At 62.6% G+C, this 14,883-nt stretch overlaps 4 pseudogenes; all 4 read left to right on the forward strand.

Moving 5' to 3' along the window:
• The first annotated feature begins 1,962 nt into the window (after positions 1-1,962).
• On the forward strand, positions 1,963-2,081 carry LOC142871696 (uncharacterized; annotated as a pseudogene).
• A 3,840-nt stretch (positions 2,082-5,921) lies between these two features.
• LOC142871707 (uncharacterized) lies at positions 5,922-6,040 on the forward strand (annotated as a pseudogene).
• Positions 6,041-9,912: 3,872 nt separating this feature from the next.
• LOC142871718 (uncharacterized) lies at positions 9,913-10,031 on the forward strand (annotated as a pseudogene).
• Positions 10,032-13,872: 3,841 nt separating this feature from the next.
• LOC142871730 (uncharacterized) lies at positions 13,873-13,991 on the forward strand (annotated as a pseudogene).
• The last annotated feature ends 892 nt before the right edge of the window (positions 13,992-14,883 follow it).

A 14,883-nucleotide genomic window follows, 5' to 3' on the forward strand; every position in this document is an offset into this window, starting at 1 on the left:
AACTGAGATTGAGTTTTCGGGTCCGGTGGGTGTCTGCACTTTTGTGCTGGGCACCCCAGGGAGGCCCGGGGGTGAGGGTCCGGTGGGTGTCTGCACTTTTGTGCTGGGCACCCCAGGGAGGCCCGGGGGCTGGCTGGACAACGCGGTCTGCTGGGCTGGGGGGGGGTTTGGAGGAGCAACTGATGCCCTTTGCACTTTGGGTAGCAAGTGTCTGAGGTGTCTCTGGGCCCTGTGCCATGTGGGGGCGGGGGCGGGGTGGGAGGAGGAGGAGGAGGAGGAGGAGCAGGAGGAGGAGGAGGAGGAGGAGGTGGGAAGGGCCCTGGCCTGCAGTCGTGTTCCCCGGGGTGGCACAGCATGTGGCTTCTTCCACAGGCTGCTTGGCCTGGGCTCCCTGCACCTGGGACTTTGGAGGACTGGCCCTGTGCTTGCCAACACTTCCTGCAGGGACCCAGAGCTGGGAGGTTGCATCTCTCAGCCCTGGGTCGGGCAGAGCCCCAGCGGGCCATGCCCACAACCTCTCTCAGCACGGGTCCCCCAGAAGGCTCCTTTGGGACCAGGATTCTCTTGCGGGTGACTCTTTAAGGTCTGGCCCCTGGATGGAGGGGCACCAGGAGTAGAGGAGCAGGAAGGGGAAGGGGGTGGCCATGCGAGGGGACACTTTGAGGCCAAGTCCCAGCTTCAGCCTGATCCTCCTGGGAACCCCGGGGTGGACATCACACCTCCTGGTTGCCCCGCTCTGAGACAAGGAGCCGGGCTTCGCATTCCCACAGCAGCCAGTCGTGGGCTGAGGACACCCGGGGCGTTGGGAACTCCCTGGCTTCTCCTTGGATTAACATCTGGAGCTGCTTGTGAATTGCGCCGCCACACACACCCGAGTGCAGGTGTCTTCCGCACAGACTGCGGGCCTCGCTCTTCTGAACGCCGCTAGCTCGCCACCCACCCACGGGAGAACCTGGTCAGGGTACTTTCTCTCGGGGGCAGACTCTCCTCCGGGCGGGCGACCGGTGTCTCTGTTTGCTCGTTTCTTTCTTCCATTTCGGGAAAGGCTTCCTTACTGGGTGTGGAAATCTCCTATGCCTTTCCTCGCCTATTCTGTCAGCTTTCAAATTCTCTTTCGGTTGCCACCCTCACAGATGGATTAGGAAACTCTTTGCGGTGCACTCATTAGTGAAATGACCTCAATGACGCTGGAATCCAATATCTAATCGCCGATTTCTAGCGAGTCCACACGCCAGGGTGGTTGGGGTCCAATGCAGCCCCGGCCAGGCCCAGGCCCCTTGGACTGGGCCACAGGAGGACACAGAGGAGGGTCCCGGCCCCCACGAAGCGGTGCCGGCAGTTCTCCAAGGGCTTGGGTGTTTTCCAGAGGGAGGAGATGGAGGGGACTGATTTCTTCAGCGCCCCACAAACCACGCCACCCCACCCCACCCATGGGACACATCCGGAGAGAGAGAGACGCCCCATACACTCGCTCCCCTCCCCCATGCGCTGTGCCCCAGCCCTGGCCCGGGGGAATAGGCGGCCGCCGGGCCACAGGGTGGGGGGCGCAGCTGAAAGGGGTTGTGGGGGAGGGCGGCCCCTGGCTGGGGTCAAAGGGCGAGCGCCCCGCCCGCCCGTGCGCAGTCAGCGGCCGCGGCGCGCTGGGGGTGGGGGGCGGGGAGGTGAAGGAGGCCAGGCGAGGAGAGGAGGGGGGCTGGAAGGTCTCCACCTTGGCGGGTCCAGCCGTGGAGGCGCATCTTGTGTGAGTGTGAGTGAGTGAGTGAGTGAGTGTGAGTGTGTGTGTATAGAGAGACAGCCCCCAACCCCGGCCCGCCTGTCACCCCCGTCCCTCGGAGCCCGCCGGACCCGGCCGGCGAACTCAACAGGCCCGGCCCGGCCCGGCGCGGGGCCTGGGGCGGGAGGAGGCGGCGGGGAAGCGCAGAGAGGCTCGGCTTCTTGAGCGGGGCAGGGGCGCCCTCCGCCGTCCACGGCCACACCACCCCGAACGCGCCCGATCCCGTCTGGTCTCGGAAGCTAAGCAGGGTCGGGCCTGGTTAGAACTTGGATGGGAGACCGCCCGGGAATACCGGGTGCCCTAGGCTTCTTCTTTTTTTTTTTTTTTTTTGCCGCGGGTTCTGTCGCGTTTCTGGGAGTGCGGGGGCGGCCCGGGGTGGGGGTGACCCCCACCCTCAGCGCCCGCCGCGGTGCCTGGCGCCCCAGCCCGCACCGTGGGGCCTCCTCTTGTCCCGAGCCGCTACACCGCCGCCACGCGACAGCATGCGTGGCTTCTGGACTGTCAGGTCTCAGACCAAAGGTCTGCTCTGTGGGAACCGACACGCTGGAGGAAACCTTGAGAGTCTGAGAGGGGAGGGAGTTCCAGAAGAAGGCCAGGATGTCATTTTGAGGGAGTATGTGACCAGAACTCGTCCCGTTGCTTTTGGGGTTCTATGGGCTACACGTAGGAATCTTTGGTGGTGGCACCTGATGTTGGGGGATCCGGAGTCACACCCAGACCTGCTCCACAGGCCTCCTTTTACTTTTCTCTTCGGATTCATTTTTTTTTTTTTTTTTGAGACAGAGTCTCGGTTTGTTGCCCAGGCTAGAGTGAGTGCCGTGGCGTCAGCCTAGCTCACAGCAACTTCAAACTCCTGGGCTCGAGTGATCCTTCTGCCTCAGCCTCCCGGGTAGCTGGGACTGCAGGCATGCGCCACCATGCCCCGCTAATTTTTTATATATATATCAGTTGGCCAATTAATTTCTTTCTATTTATAGTAGAGACGGGGTCTCGCTCTTGCTCAGGCTGGTTTTGAACTCCTGACCTTGAGCAATCCGCCCGCCTCGGCCTCCCAAGAGCTAGGATTACAGGCGTGAGCCACAGCGCCCGGCCGGATTCATTATTTTTAAAAAGTGTCTCTTATCTCTATTATTGCATTTTCCTTTCTCTCTCTTTTCAAGCAGATGATGGGAGTCCAAGTATTAAGGTGACATGTGTTGCCCGTGCCCCCCTCCCCCCCCCCGTGTTCTTATTCATTTACCTCTCATGTTGTTCCAGCATATTGTGGGGGCACCAATGTTAAGGTCGGGTGCGTTGCCCTCTCCCAGCCTCCCCCCTCGGGTCAGAGCTTCAAGTGCGCCCATCCCCCAGTCGGTGCGCACCCACCCCATTCCTAATGGATGTGTATGCCCATCCCCTCCCCCCACCCGCCCGACACCCACCCGAAGAAGGTGATTCCTCTGTGTCCACTTAGGTGTCCATCGGTTCGTACCCATTTGCTGGTGAGCGCGAGCACGTGGTGCTCGTGTGTCCATTCTTGGGATACTTGGCTTACTGGAACGGGTTCCAGCTCTGGCCAGGAGAACCACGAGAGGTGCCCCCTCACCGCTGCTCCTCATAGCCGAATAGCACTCCGTGGTGTCCACGCGCCACATTTTATTTACCCACTCGTGGGTCGATGGGCACTCGGGTCCCTTCCAGGTCTTTGCGATTGTGACTTGTGCCCTGACTCTAACCCTAACCCTTACCCAGCCCGTCTCCTCCACGGCCCCTGCCTGACTGACTCCTTCCCGCCCGGCCTGTCACCTGTCACCGTCCTCTGCCCCTGCCTGACACGCTCCTCCCCGCCCGGGCCGTCACCGTCCTCGGCCCCTGCCTGACGGGGCTCCTCCGTCGCCTGGGCCTTCCAAGGGCTTGGTGTGGACGCTGGTTCCAGGACGCCCTCCCAGGAACCCGGTAGCAGGGCGGCCGCAGCGTCTCGCGCAACCCAACCGTCCGCCGGCTGGCCGCCGTGGCTAAGTGGCCTGCGGGGGACGTGCTCCCGCTGTGCCGTGGGGGCCCAGCCTGGTGTCTTCTCTGAGGCCCCGCGGCTGCCGCTCCCCGCAAGGGGATAGCCGCGGAGGTGGGGACCGCCTCCTCATGGGGACGTACACCCAGCTCTCCATGTCGGATTCCGGGGCTCTCTGTCCTGCCAGAAGGCCCAGCTGGCCTGTGGGTCCTTAGAGTGGCAAAAACATCCGAAAACTGAGATTGAGTTTTCGGGTCCGGTGGGTGTCTGCACTTTTGTGCTGGGCACCCCAGGGAGGCCCGGGGGCTGGCTGGACAACGCGGTCTGCTGGGCTGGGGGGGGGGGTTTGGAGGAGCAACTGATGCCCTTTGCACTTTGGGTAGCAAGTGTCTGAGGTGTCTCTGGGCCCTGTGCCATGTGGGGGCGGGGGCGGGGTGGGAGGAGGAGGAGGAGGAGGAGGAGCAGGAGGAGGAGGAGGAGGAGGAGGTGGGAAGGGCCCTGGCCTGCAGTCGTGTTCCCCGGGGTGGCACAGCATGTGGCTTCTTCCACAGGCTGCTTGGCCTGGGCTCCCTGCACCTGGGACTTTGGAGGACTGGCCCTGTGCTTGCCAACACTTCCTGCAGGGACCCAGAGCTGGGAGGTTGCATCTCTCAGCCCTGGGTCGGGCAGAGCCCCAGCGGGCCATGCCCACAACCTCTCTCAGCACGGGTCCCCCAGAAGGCTCCTTTGGGACCAGGATTCTCTTGCGGGTGACTCTTTAAGGTCTGGCCCCTGGATGGAGGGGCACCAGGAGTAGAGGAGCAGGAAGGGGAAGGGGGTGGCCATGCGAGGGGACACTTTGAGGCCAAGTCCCAGCTTCAGCCTGATCCTCCTGGGAACCCCGGGGTGGACATCACACCTCCTGCTTGCCCCGCTCTGAGACAAGGAGCCGGGCTTCGCATTCCCACAGCAGCCAGTCGTGGGCTGAGGACACCCGGGGCGTTGGGAACTCCCTGGCTTCTCCTTGGATTAACATCTGGAGCTGCTTGTGAATTGCGCCGCCACACACACCCGAGTGCAGGTGTCTTCCGCACAGACTGCGGGCCTCGCTCTTCTGAAAGCCGCTAGCTCGCCACCCACCCACGGGAGAACCTGGTCAGGGTACTTTCTCTCGGGGGCAGACTCTCCTCTGGGCGGGCGACCGGTGTCTCTGTTTGCTCGTTTCTTTCTTCCATTTCGGGAAAGGCTTCCTTACTGGGTGTGGAAATCTCCTATGCCTTTCCTCGCCTATTCTGTCAGCTTTCAAATTCTCTTTCGGTTGCCACCCTCACAGATGGATTAGGAAACTCTTTGCGGTGCACTCATTAGTGAAATGACCTCAATGACGCTGGAATCCAATATCTAATCGCCGATTTCTAGCGAGTCCACACGCCAGGGTGGTTGGGGTCCAATGCAGCCCCGGCCAGGCCCAGGCCCCTTGGACTGGGCCACAGGAGGACACAGAGGAGGGTCCCGGCCCCCACGAAGCGGTGCCGGCAGTTCTCCAAGGGCTTGGGTGTTTTCCAGAGGGAGGAGATGGAGGGGACTGATTTCTTCAGCGCCCCACAAACCACGCCACCCCACCCCACCCATGGGACACATCCGGAGAGAGAGAGACGCCCCATACACTCGCTCCCCTCCCCCATGCGCTGTGCCCCAGCCCTGGCCCGGGGGAATAGGCGGCCGCCGGGCCACAGGGTGGGGGGCGCAGCTGAAAGGGGTTGTGGGGGAGGGCGGCCCCTGGCTGGGGTCAAAGGGCGAGCGCCCCGCCCGCCCGTGCGCAGTCAGCGGCCGCGGCGCGCTGGGGGTGGGGGGCGGGGAGGTGAAGGAGGCCAGGCGAGGAGAGGAGGGGGGCTGGAAGGTCTCCACCTTGGCGGGTCCAGCCGTGGAGGCGCATCTTGTGTGAGTGTGAGTGAGTGAGTGAGTGAGTGTGAGTGTGTGTGTATAGAGAGACAGCCCCCAACCCCGGCCCGCCGCTCCCTGCCCGCCCCGCCTGTCACCCCCGTCCCTCGGAGCCCGCCGGACCCGGCCGGCGAACTCAACAGGCCCGGCCCGGCCCGGCGCGGGGCCTGGGGCGGGAGGAGGCGGCGGGGAAGCGCAGAGAGGCTCGGCTTCTTGAGCGGGGCAGGGGCGCCCTCCGCCGTCCACGGCCACACCACCCCGAACGCGCCCGATCCCGTCTGGTCTCGGAAGCTAAGCAGGGTCGGGCCTGGTTAGAACTTGGATGGGAGACCGCCCGGGAATACCGGGTGCCCTAGGCTTCTTCTTTTTTTTTTTTTTTTTTGCCGCGGGTTCTGTCGCGTTTCTGGGAGTGCGGGGGCGGCCCGGGGTGGGGGTGACCCCCACCCTCAGCGCCCGCCGCGGTGCCTGGCGCCCCAGCCCGCACCGTGGGGCCTCCTCTTGTCCCGAGCCGCGACACCGCCGCCACGCGACAGCATGCGTGGCTTCTGGACTGTCAGGTCTCAGACCAAAGGTCTGCTCTGTGGGAACCGACACGCTGGAGGAAACCTTGAGAGTCTGAGAGGGGAGGGAGTTCCAGAAGAAGGCCAGGATGTCATTTTGAGGGAGTATGTGACCAGAACTCGTCCCGTTGCTTTTGGGGTTCTATGGGCTACACGTAGGAATCTTTGGTGGTGGCACCTGATGTTGGGGGATCCGGAGTCACACCCAGACCTGCTCCACAGGCCTCCTTTTACTTTTCTCTTCGGATTCATTTTTTTTTTTTTTTTTTGAGACAGAGTCTCGGTTTGTTGCCCAGGCTAGAGTGAGTGCCGTGGCGTCAGCCTAGCTCACAGCAACTTCAAACTCCTGGGCTCGAGTGATCCTTCTGCCTCAGCCTCCCGGGTAGCTGGGACTGCAGGCATGCGCCACCATGCCCCGCTAATTTTTTATATATATATCAGTTGGCCAATTAATTTCTTTCTATTTATAGTAGAGACGGGGTCTTGCTCTTGCTCAGGCTGGTTTTGAACTCCTGACCTTGAGCAATCCGCCCGCCTCGGCCTCCCAAGAGCTAGGATTACAGGCGTGAGCCACAGCGCCCGGCCGGATTCATTATTTTTAAAAAGTGTCTCTTATCTCTATTATTGCATTTTCCTTTCTCTCTCTTTTCAAGCAGATGATGGGAGTCCAAGTATTAAGGTGACATGTGTTGCCCGTGCCCCCCTCCCCCCCCCGTGTTCTTATTCATTTACCTCTCATGTTGTTCCAGCATATTGTGGGGGCACCAATGTTAAGGTCGGGTGCGTTGCCCTCTCCCAGCCTCCCCCCTCGGGTCAGAGCTTCAAGTGCGCCCATCCCCCAGTCGGTGCGCACCCACCCCATTCCTAATGGATGTGTATGCCCATCCCCTCCCCCCACCCGCCCGACACCCACCCGAAGAAGGTGATTCCTCTGTGTCCACTTAGGTGTCCATCGGTTCGTACCCATTTGCTGGTGAGCGCGAGCACGTGGTGCTCGTGTGTCCATTCTTGGGATACTTGGCTTACTGGAACGGGTTCCAGCTCTGGCCAGGAGAACCACGAGAGGTGCCCCCTCACTGCTGCTCCTCATAGCCGAATAGCACTCCGTGGTGTCCACGCGCCACATTTTATTTACCCACTCGTGGGTCGATGGGCACTCGGGTCCCTTCCAGGTCTTTGCGATTGTGACTTGTGCCCTGACTCTAACCCTAACCCTTACCCAGCCCGTCTCCTCCACGGCCCCTGCCTGACTGACTCCTTCCCGCCCGGCCTGTCACCTGTCACCGTCCTCTGCCCCTGCCTGACACGCTCCTCCCCGCCCGGGCCGTCACCGTCCTCGGCCCCTGCCTGACGGGGCTCCTCCGTCGCCTGGGCCTTCCAAGGGCTTGGTGTGGACGCTGGTTCCAGGACGCCCTCCCAGGAACCCGGTAGCAGGGCGGCCGCAGCGTCTCGCGCAACCCAACCGTCCGCCGGCTGGCCGCCGTGGCTAAGTGGCCTGCGGGGGACGTGCTCCCGCTGTGCCGTGGGGGCCCAGCCTGGTGTCTTCTCTGAGGCCCCGCGGCTGCCGCTCCCCGCAAGGGGATAGCCGCGGAGGTGGGGACCGCCTCCTCATGGGGACGTACACCCAGCTCTCCATGTCGGATTCCGGGGCTCTCTGTCCTGCCAGAAGGCCCAGCTGGCCTGTGGGTCCTTAGAGTGGCAAAAACATCCGAAAACTGAGATTGAGTTTTCGGGTCCGGTGGGTGTCTGCACTTTTGTGCTGGGCACCCCAGGGAGGCCCGGGGGTGAGGGTCCGGTGGGTGTCTGCACTTTTGTGCTGGGCACCCCAGGGAGGCCCGGGGGCTGGCTGGACAACGCGGTCTGCTGGGCTGGGGGGGGGTTTGGAGGAGCAACTGATGCCCTTTGCACTTTGGGTAGCAAGTGTCTGAGGTGTCTCTGGGCCCTGTGCCATGTGGGGGCGGGGGCGGGGTGGGAGGAGGAGGAGGAGGAGGAGGAGCAGGAGGAGGAGGAGGAGGAGGAGGTGGGAAGGGCCCTGGCCTGCAGTCGTGTTCCCCGGGGTGGCACAGCATGTGGCTTCTTCCACAGGCTGCTTGGCCTGGGCTCCCTGCACCTGGGACTTTGGAGGACTGGCCCTGTGCTTGCCAACACTTCCTGCAGGGACCCAGAGCTGGGAGGTTGCATCTCTCAGCCCTGGGTCGGGCAGAGCCCCAGCGGGCCATGCCCACAACCTCTCTCAGCACGGGTCCCCCAGAAGGCTCCTTTGGGACCAGGATTCTCTTGCGGGTGACTCTTTAAGGTCTGGCCCCTGGATGGAGGGGCACCAGGAGTAGAGGAGCAGGAAGGGGAAGGGGGTGGCCATGCGAGGGGACACTTTGAGGCCAAGTCCCAGCTTCAGCCTGATCCTCCTGGGAACCCCGGGGTGGACATCACACCTCCTGCTTGCCCCGCTCTGAGACAAGGAGCCGGGCTTCGCATTCCCACAGCAGCCAGTCGTGGGCTGAGGACACCCGGGGCGTTGGGAACTCCCTGGCTTCTCCTTGGATTAACATCTGGAGCTGCTTGTGAATTGCGCCGCCACACACACCCGAGTGCAGGTGTCTTCCGCACAGACTGCGGGCCTCGCTCTTCTGAACGCCGCTAGCTCGCCACCCACCCACGGGAGAACCTGGTCAGGGTACTTTCTCTCGGGGGCAGACTCTCCTCCGGGCGGGCGACCGGTGTCTCTGTTTGCTCGTTTCTTTCTTCCATTTCGGGAAAGGCTTCCTTACTGGGTGTGGAAATCTCCTATGCCTTTCCTCGCCTATTCTGTCAGCTCTAAAATTCTCTTTCGGTTGCCACCCTCACAGATGGATTAGGAAACTCTTTGCGGTGCACTCATTAGTGAAATGACCTCAATGACGCTGGAATCCAATATCTAATCGCCGATTTCTAGCGAGTCCACACGCCAGGGTGGTTGGGGTCCAATGCAGCCCCGGCCAGGCCCAGGCCCCTTGGACTGGGCCACAGGAGGACACAGAGGAGGGTCCCGGCCCCCACGAAGCGGTGCCGGCAGTTCTCCACGGGCTTGGGTGTTTTCCAGAGGGAGGAGATGGAGGGGACTGATTTCTTCAGCGCCCCACAAACCACGCCACCCCACCCCACCCATGGGACACATCCGGAGAGAGAGAGACGCCCCATACACTCGCTCCCCTCCCCCATGCGCTGTGCCCCAGCCCTGGCCCGGGGGAATAGGCGGCCGCCGGGCCACAGGGTGGGGGGCGCAGCTGAAAGGGGTTGTGGGGGAGGGCGGCCCCTGGCTGGGGTCAAAGGGCGAGCGCCCCGCCCGCCCGTGCGCAGTCAGCGGCCGCGGCGCGCTGGGGGTGGGGGGCGGGGAGGTGAAGGAGGCCAGGCGAGGAGAGGAGGGGGGCTGGAAGGTCTCCACCTTGGCGGGTCCAGCCGTGGAGGCGCATCTTGTGTGAGTGTGAGTGAGTGAGTGAGTGAGAGTGTGTGTGTATAGAGAGACAGCCCCCAACCCCGGCCCGCCTGTCACCCCCGTCCCTCGGAGCCCGCCGGACCCGGCCGGCGAACTCAACAGGCCCGGCCCGGCCCGGCGCGGGGCCTGGGGCGGGAGGAGGCGGCGGGGAAGCGCAGAGAGGCTCGGCTTCTTGAGCGGGGCAGGGGCGCCCTCCGCCGTCCACGGCCACACCACCCCGAACGCGCCCGATCCCGTCTGGTCTCGGAAGCTAAGCAGGGTCGGGCCTGGTTAGAACTTGGATGGGAGACCGCCCGGGAATACCGGGTGCCCTAGGCTTCTTCTTTTTTTTTTTTTTTTTTGCCGCGGGTTCTGTCGCGTTTCTGGGAGTGCGGGGGCGGCCCGGGGTGGGGGTGACCCCCACCCTCAGCGCCCGCCGCGGTGCCTGGCGCCCCAGCCCGCACCGTGGGGCCTCCTCTTGTCCCGAGCCGCGACACCGCCGCCACGCGACAGCATGCGTGGCTTCTGGACTGTCAGGTCTCAGACCAAAGGTCTGCTCTGTGGGAACCGACACGCTGGAGGAAACCTTGAGAGTCTGAGAGGGGAGGGAGTTCCAGAAGAAGGCCAGGATGTCATTTTGAGGGAGTATGTGACCAGAACTCGTCCCGTTGCTTTTGGGGTTCTATGGGCTACACGTAGGAATCTTTGGTGGTGGCACCTGATGTTGGGGGATCCGGAGTCACACCCAGACCTGCTCCACAGGCCTCCTTTTACTTTTCTCTTCGGATTCATTTTTTTTTTTTTTTTTTGAGACAGAGTCTCGGTTTGTTGCCCAGGCTAGAGTGAGTGCCGTGGCGTCAGCCTAGCTCACAGCAACTTCAAACTCCTGGGCTCGAGTGATCCTTCTGCCTCAGCCTCCCGGGTAGCTGGGACTGCAGGCATGCGCCACCATGCCCCGCTAATTTTTTATATATATATCAGTTGGCCAATTAATTTCTTTCTATTTATAGTAGAGACGGGGTCTCGCTCTTGCTCAGGCTGGTTTTGAACTCCTGACCTTGAGCAATCCGCCCGCCTCGGCCTCCCAAGAGCTAGGATTACAGGCGTGAGCCACAGCGCCCGGCCGGATTCATTATTTTTAAAAAGTGTCTCTTATCTCTATTATTGCATTTTCCTTTCTCTCTCTTTTCAAGCAGATGATGGGAGTCCAAGTATTAAGGTGACATGTGTTGCCCGTGCCCCCCTCCCCCCCCCCGTGTTCTTATTCATTTACCTCTCATGTTGTTCCAGCATATTGTGGGGGCACCAATGTTAAGGTCGGGTGCGTTGCCCTCTCCCAGCCTCCCCCCTCGGGTCAGAGCTTCAAGTGCGCCCATCCCCCAGTCGGTGCGCACCCACCCCATTCCTAATGGATGTGTATGCCCATCCCCTCCCCCCACCCGCCCGACACCCACCCGAAGAAGGTGATTCCTCTGTGTCCACTTAGGTGTCCATCGGTTCGTACCCATTTGCTGGTGAGCGCGAGCACGTGGTGCTCGTGTGTCCATTCTTGGGATACTTGGCTTACTGGAACGGGTTCCAGCTCTGGCCAGGAGAACCACGAGAGGTGCCCCCTCACCGCTGCTCCTCATAGCCGAATAGCACTCCGTGGTGTCCACGCGCCACATTTTATTTACCCACTCGTGGGTCGATGGGCACTCGGGTCCCTTCCAGGTCTTTGCGATTGTGACTTGTGCCCTGACTCTAACCCTAACCCTTACCCAGCCCGTCTCCTCCACGGCCCCTGCCTGACTGACTCCTTCCCGCCCGGCCTGTCACCTGTCACCGTCCTCTGCCCCTGCCTGACACGCTCCTCCCCGCCCGGGCCGTCACCGTCCTCGGCCCCTGCCTGACGGGGCTCCTCCGTCGCCTGGGCCTTCCAAGGGCTTGGTGTGGACGCTGGTTCCAGGACGCCCTCCCAGGAACCCGGTAGCAGGGCGGCCGCAGCGTCTCGCGCAACCCAACCGTCCGCCGGCTGGCCGCCGTGGCTAAGTGGCCTGCGGGGGACGTGCTCCCGCTGTGCCGTGGGGGCCCAGCCTGGTGTCTTCTCTGAGGCCCCGCGGCTGCCGCTCCCCGCAAGGGGATAGCCGCGGAGGTGGGGACCGCCTCCTCATGGGGACGTACACCCAGCTCTCCATGTCGGATTCCGGGGCTCTCTGTCCTGCCAGAAGGCCCAGCTGGCCTGTGGGTCCTTAGAGTGGCAAAAACATCCGAAAACTGAGATTGAGTTTTCGGGTCCGGTGGGTGTCTGCACTTTTGTGCTGGGCACCCCAGGGAGGCCCGGGGGCTGGCTGGACAACGCGGTCTGCTGGGCTGGGGGGGGGGGTTTGGAGGAGCAACTGATGCCCTTTGCACTTTGGGTAGCAAGTGTCTGAGGTGTCTCTGGGCCCTGTGCCATGTGGGGGCGGGGGCGGGGTGGGAGGAGGAGGAGGAGGAGGAGGAGCAGGAGGAGGAGGAGGAGGAGGAGGTGGGAAGGGCCCTGGCCTGCAGTCGTGTTCCCCGGGGTGGCACAGCATGTGGCTTCTTCCACAGGCTGCTTGGCCTGGGCTCCCTGCACCTGGGACTTTGGAGGACTGGCCCTGTGCTTGCCAACACTTCCTGCAGGGACCCAGAGCTGGGAGGTTGCATCTCTCAGCCCTGGGTCGGGCAGAGCCCCAGCGGGCCATGCCCACAACCTCTCTCAGCACGGGTCCCCCAGAAGGCTCCTTTGGGACCAGGATTCTCTTGCGGGTGACTCTTTAAGGTCTGGCCCCTGGATGGAGGGGCACCAGGAGTAGAGGAGCAGGAAGGGGAAGGGGGTGGCCATGCGAGGGGACACTTTGAGGCCAAGTCCCAGCTTCAGCCTGATCCTCCTGGGAACCCCGGGGTGGACATCACACCTCCTGCTTGCCCCGCTCTGAGACAAGGAGCCGGGCTTCGCATTCCCACAGCAGCCAGTCGTGGGCTGAGGACACCCGGGGCGTTGGGAACTCCCTGGCTTCTCCTTGGATTAACATCTGGAGCTGCTTGTGAATTGCGCCGCCACACACACCCGAGTGCAGGTGTCTTCCGCACAGACTGCGGGCCTCGCTCTTCTGAAAGCCGCTAGCTCGCCACCCACCCACGGGAGAACCTGGTCAGGGTACTTTCTCTCGGGGGCAGACTCTCCTCCGGGCGGGCGACCGGTGTCTCTGTTTGCTCGTTTCTTTCTTCCATTTCGGGAAAGGCTTCCTTACTGGGTGTGGAAATCTCCTATGCCTTTCCTCGCCTATTCTGTCAGCTTTCAAATTCTCTTTCGGTTGCCACCCTCACAGATGGATTAGGAAACTCTTTGCGGTGCACTCATTAGTGAAATGACCTCAATGACGCTGGAATCCAATATCTAATCGCCGATTTCTAGCGAGTCCACACGCCAGGGTGGTTGGGGTCCAATGCAGCCCCGGCCAGGCCCAGGCCCCTTGGACTGGGCCACAGGAGGACACAGAGGAGGGTCCCGGCCCCCACGAAGCGGTGCCGGCAGTTCTCCAAGGGCTTGGGTGTTTTCCAGAGGGAGGAGATGGAGGGGACTGATTTCTTCAGCGCCCCACAAACCACGCCACCCCACCCCACCCATGGGACACATCCGGAGAGAGAGAGACGCCCCATACACTCGCTCCCCTCCCCCATGCGCTGTGCCCCAGCCCTGGCCCGGGGGAATAGGCGGCCGCCGGGCCACAGGGTGGGGGGCGCAGCTGAAAGGGGTTGTGGGGGAGGGCGGCCCCTGGCTGGGGTCAAAGGGCGAGCGCCCCGCCCGCCCGTGCGCAGTCAGCGGCCGCGGCGCGCTGGGGGTGGGGGGCGGGGAGGTGAAGGAGGCCAGGCGAGGAGAGGAGGGGGGCTGGAAGGTCTCCACCTTGGCGGGTCCAGCCGTGGAGGCGCATCTTGTGTGAGTGTGAGTGAGTGAGTGAGTGAGTGTGAGTGTGTGTGTATAGAGAGACAGCCCCCAACCCCGGCCCGCCGCTCCCTGCCCGCCCCGCCTGTCACCCCCGTCCCTCGGAGCCCGCCGGACCCGGCCGGCGAACTCAACAGGCCCGGCCCGGCCCGGCGCGGGGCCTGGGGCGGGAGGAGGCGGCGGGGAAGCGCAGAGAGGCTCGGCTTCTTGAGCGGGGCAGGGGCGCCCTCCGCCGTCCACGGCCACACCACCCCGAACGCGCCCGATCCCGTCTGGTCTCGGAAGCTAAGCAGGGTCGGGCCTGGTTAGAACTTGGATGGGAGACCGCCCGGGAATACCGGGTGCCCTAGGCTTCTTCTTTTTTTTTTTTTTTTTGCCGCGGGTTCTGTCGCGTTTCTGGGAGTGCGGGGGCGGCCCGGGGTGGGGGTGACCCCCACCCTCAGCGCCCGCCGCGGTGCCTGGCGCCCCAGCCCGCACCGTGGGGCCTCCTCTTGTCCCGAGCCGCGACACCGCCGCCACGCGACAGCATGCGTGGCTTCTGGACTGTCAGGTCTCAGACCAAAGGTCTGCTCTGTGGGAACCGACACGCTGGAGGAAACCTTGAGAGTCTGAGAGGGGAGGGAGTTCCAGAAGAAGGCCAGGATGTCATTTTGAGGGAGTATGTGACCAGAACTCGTCCCGTTGCTTTTGGGGTTCTATGGGCTACACGTAGGAATCTTTGGTGGTGGCACCTGATGTTGGGGGATCCGGAGTCACACCCAGACCTGCTCCACAGGCCTCCTTTTACTTTTCTCTTCGGATTCATTTTTTTTTTTTTTTTTGAGACAGAGTCTCGGTTTGTTGCCCAGGCTAGAGTGAGTGCCGTGGCGTCAGCCTAGCTCACAGCAACTTCAAACTCCTGGGCTCGAGTGATCCTTCTGCCTCAGCCTCCCGGGTAGCTGGGACTGCAGGCATGCGCCACCATGCCCCGCTAATTTTTTATATATATATCAGTTGGCCAATTAATTTCTTTCTATTTATAGTAGAGACGGGGTCTTGCTCTTGCTCAGGCTGGTTTTGAACTCCTGACCTTGAGCAATCCGCCCGCCTCGGCCTCCCAAGAGCTAGGATTACAGGCGTGAGCCACAGCGCCCGGCCGGATTCATTATTTTTAAAAAGTGTCTCTTATCTCTATTATTGCATTTTCCTTTCTCTCTCTTTTCAAGCAGATGATGGGAGTCCAAGTATTAAGGTGACATGTGTTGC

This window comes from Microcebus murinus, chromosome 6, assembly GCF_040939455.1.
Source record: "Microcebus murinus isolate Inina chromosome 6, M.murinus_Inina_mat1.0, whole genome shotgun sequence".
Taxonomy (NCBI): domain Eukaryota; kingdom Metazoa; phylum Chordata; class Mammalia; order Primates; family Cheirogaleidae; genus Microcebus; species Microcebus murinus.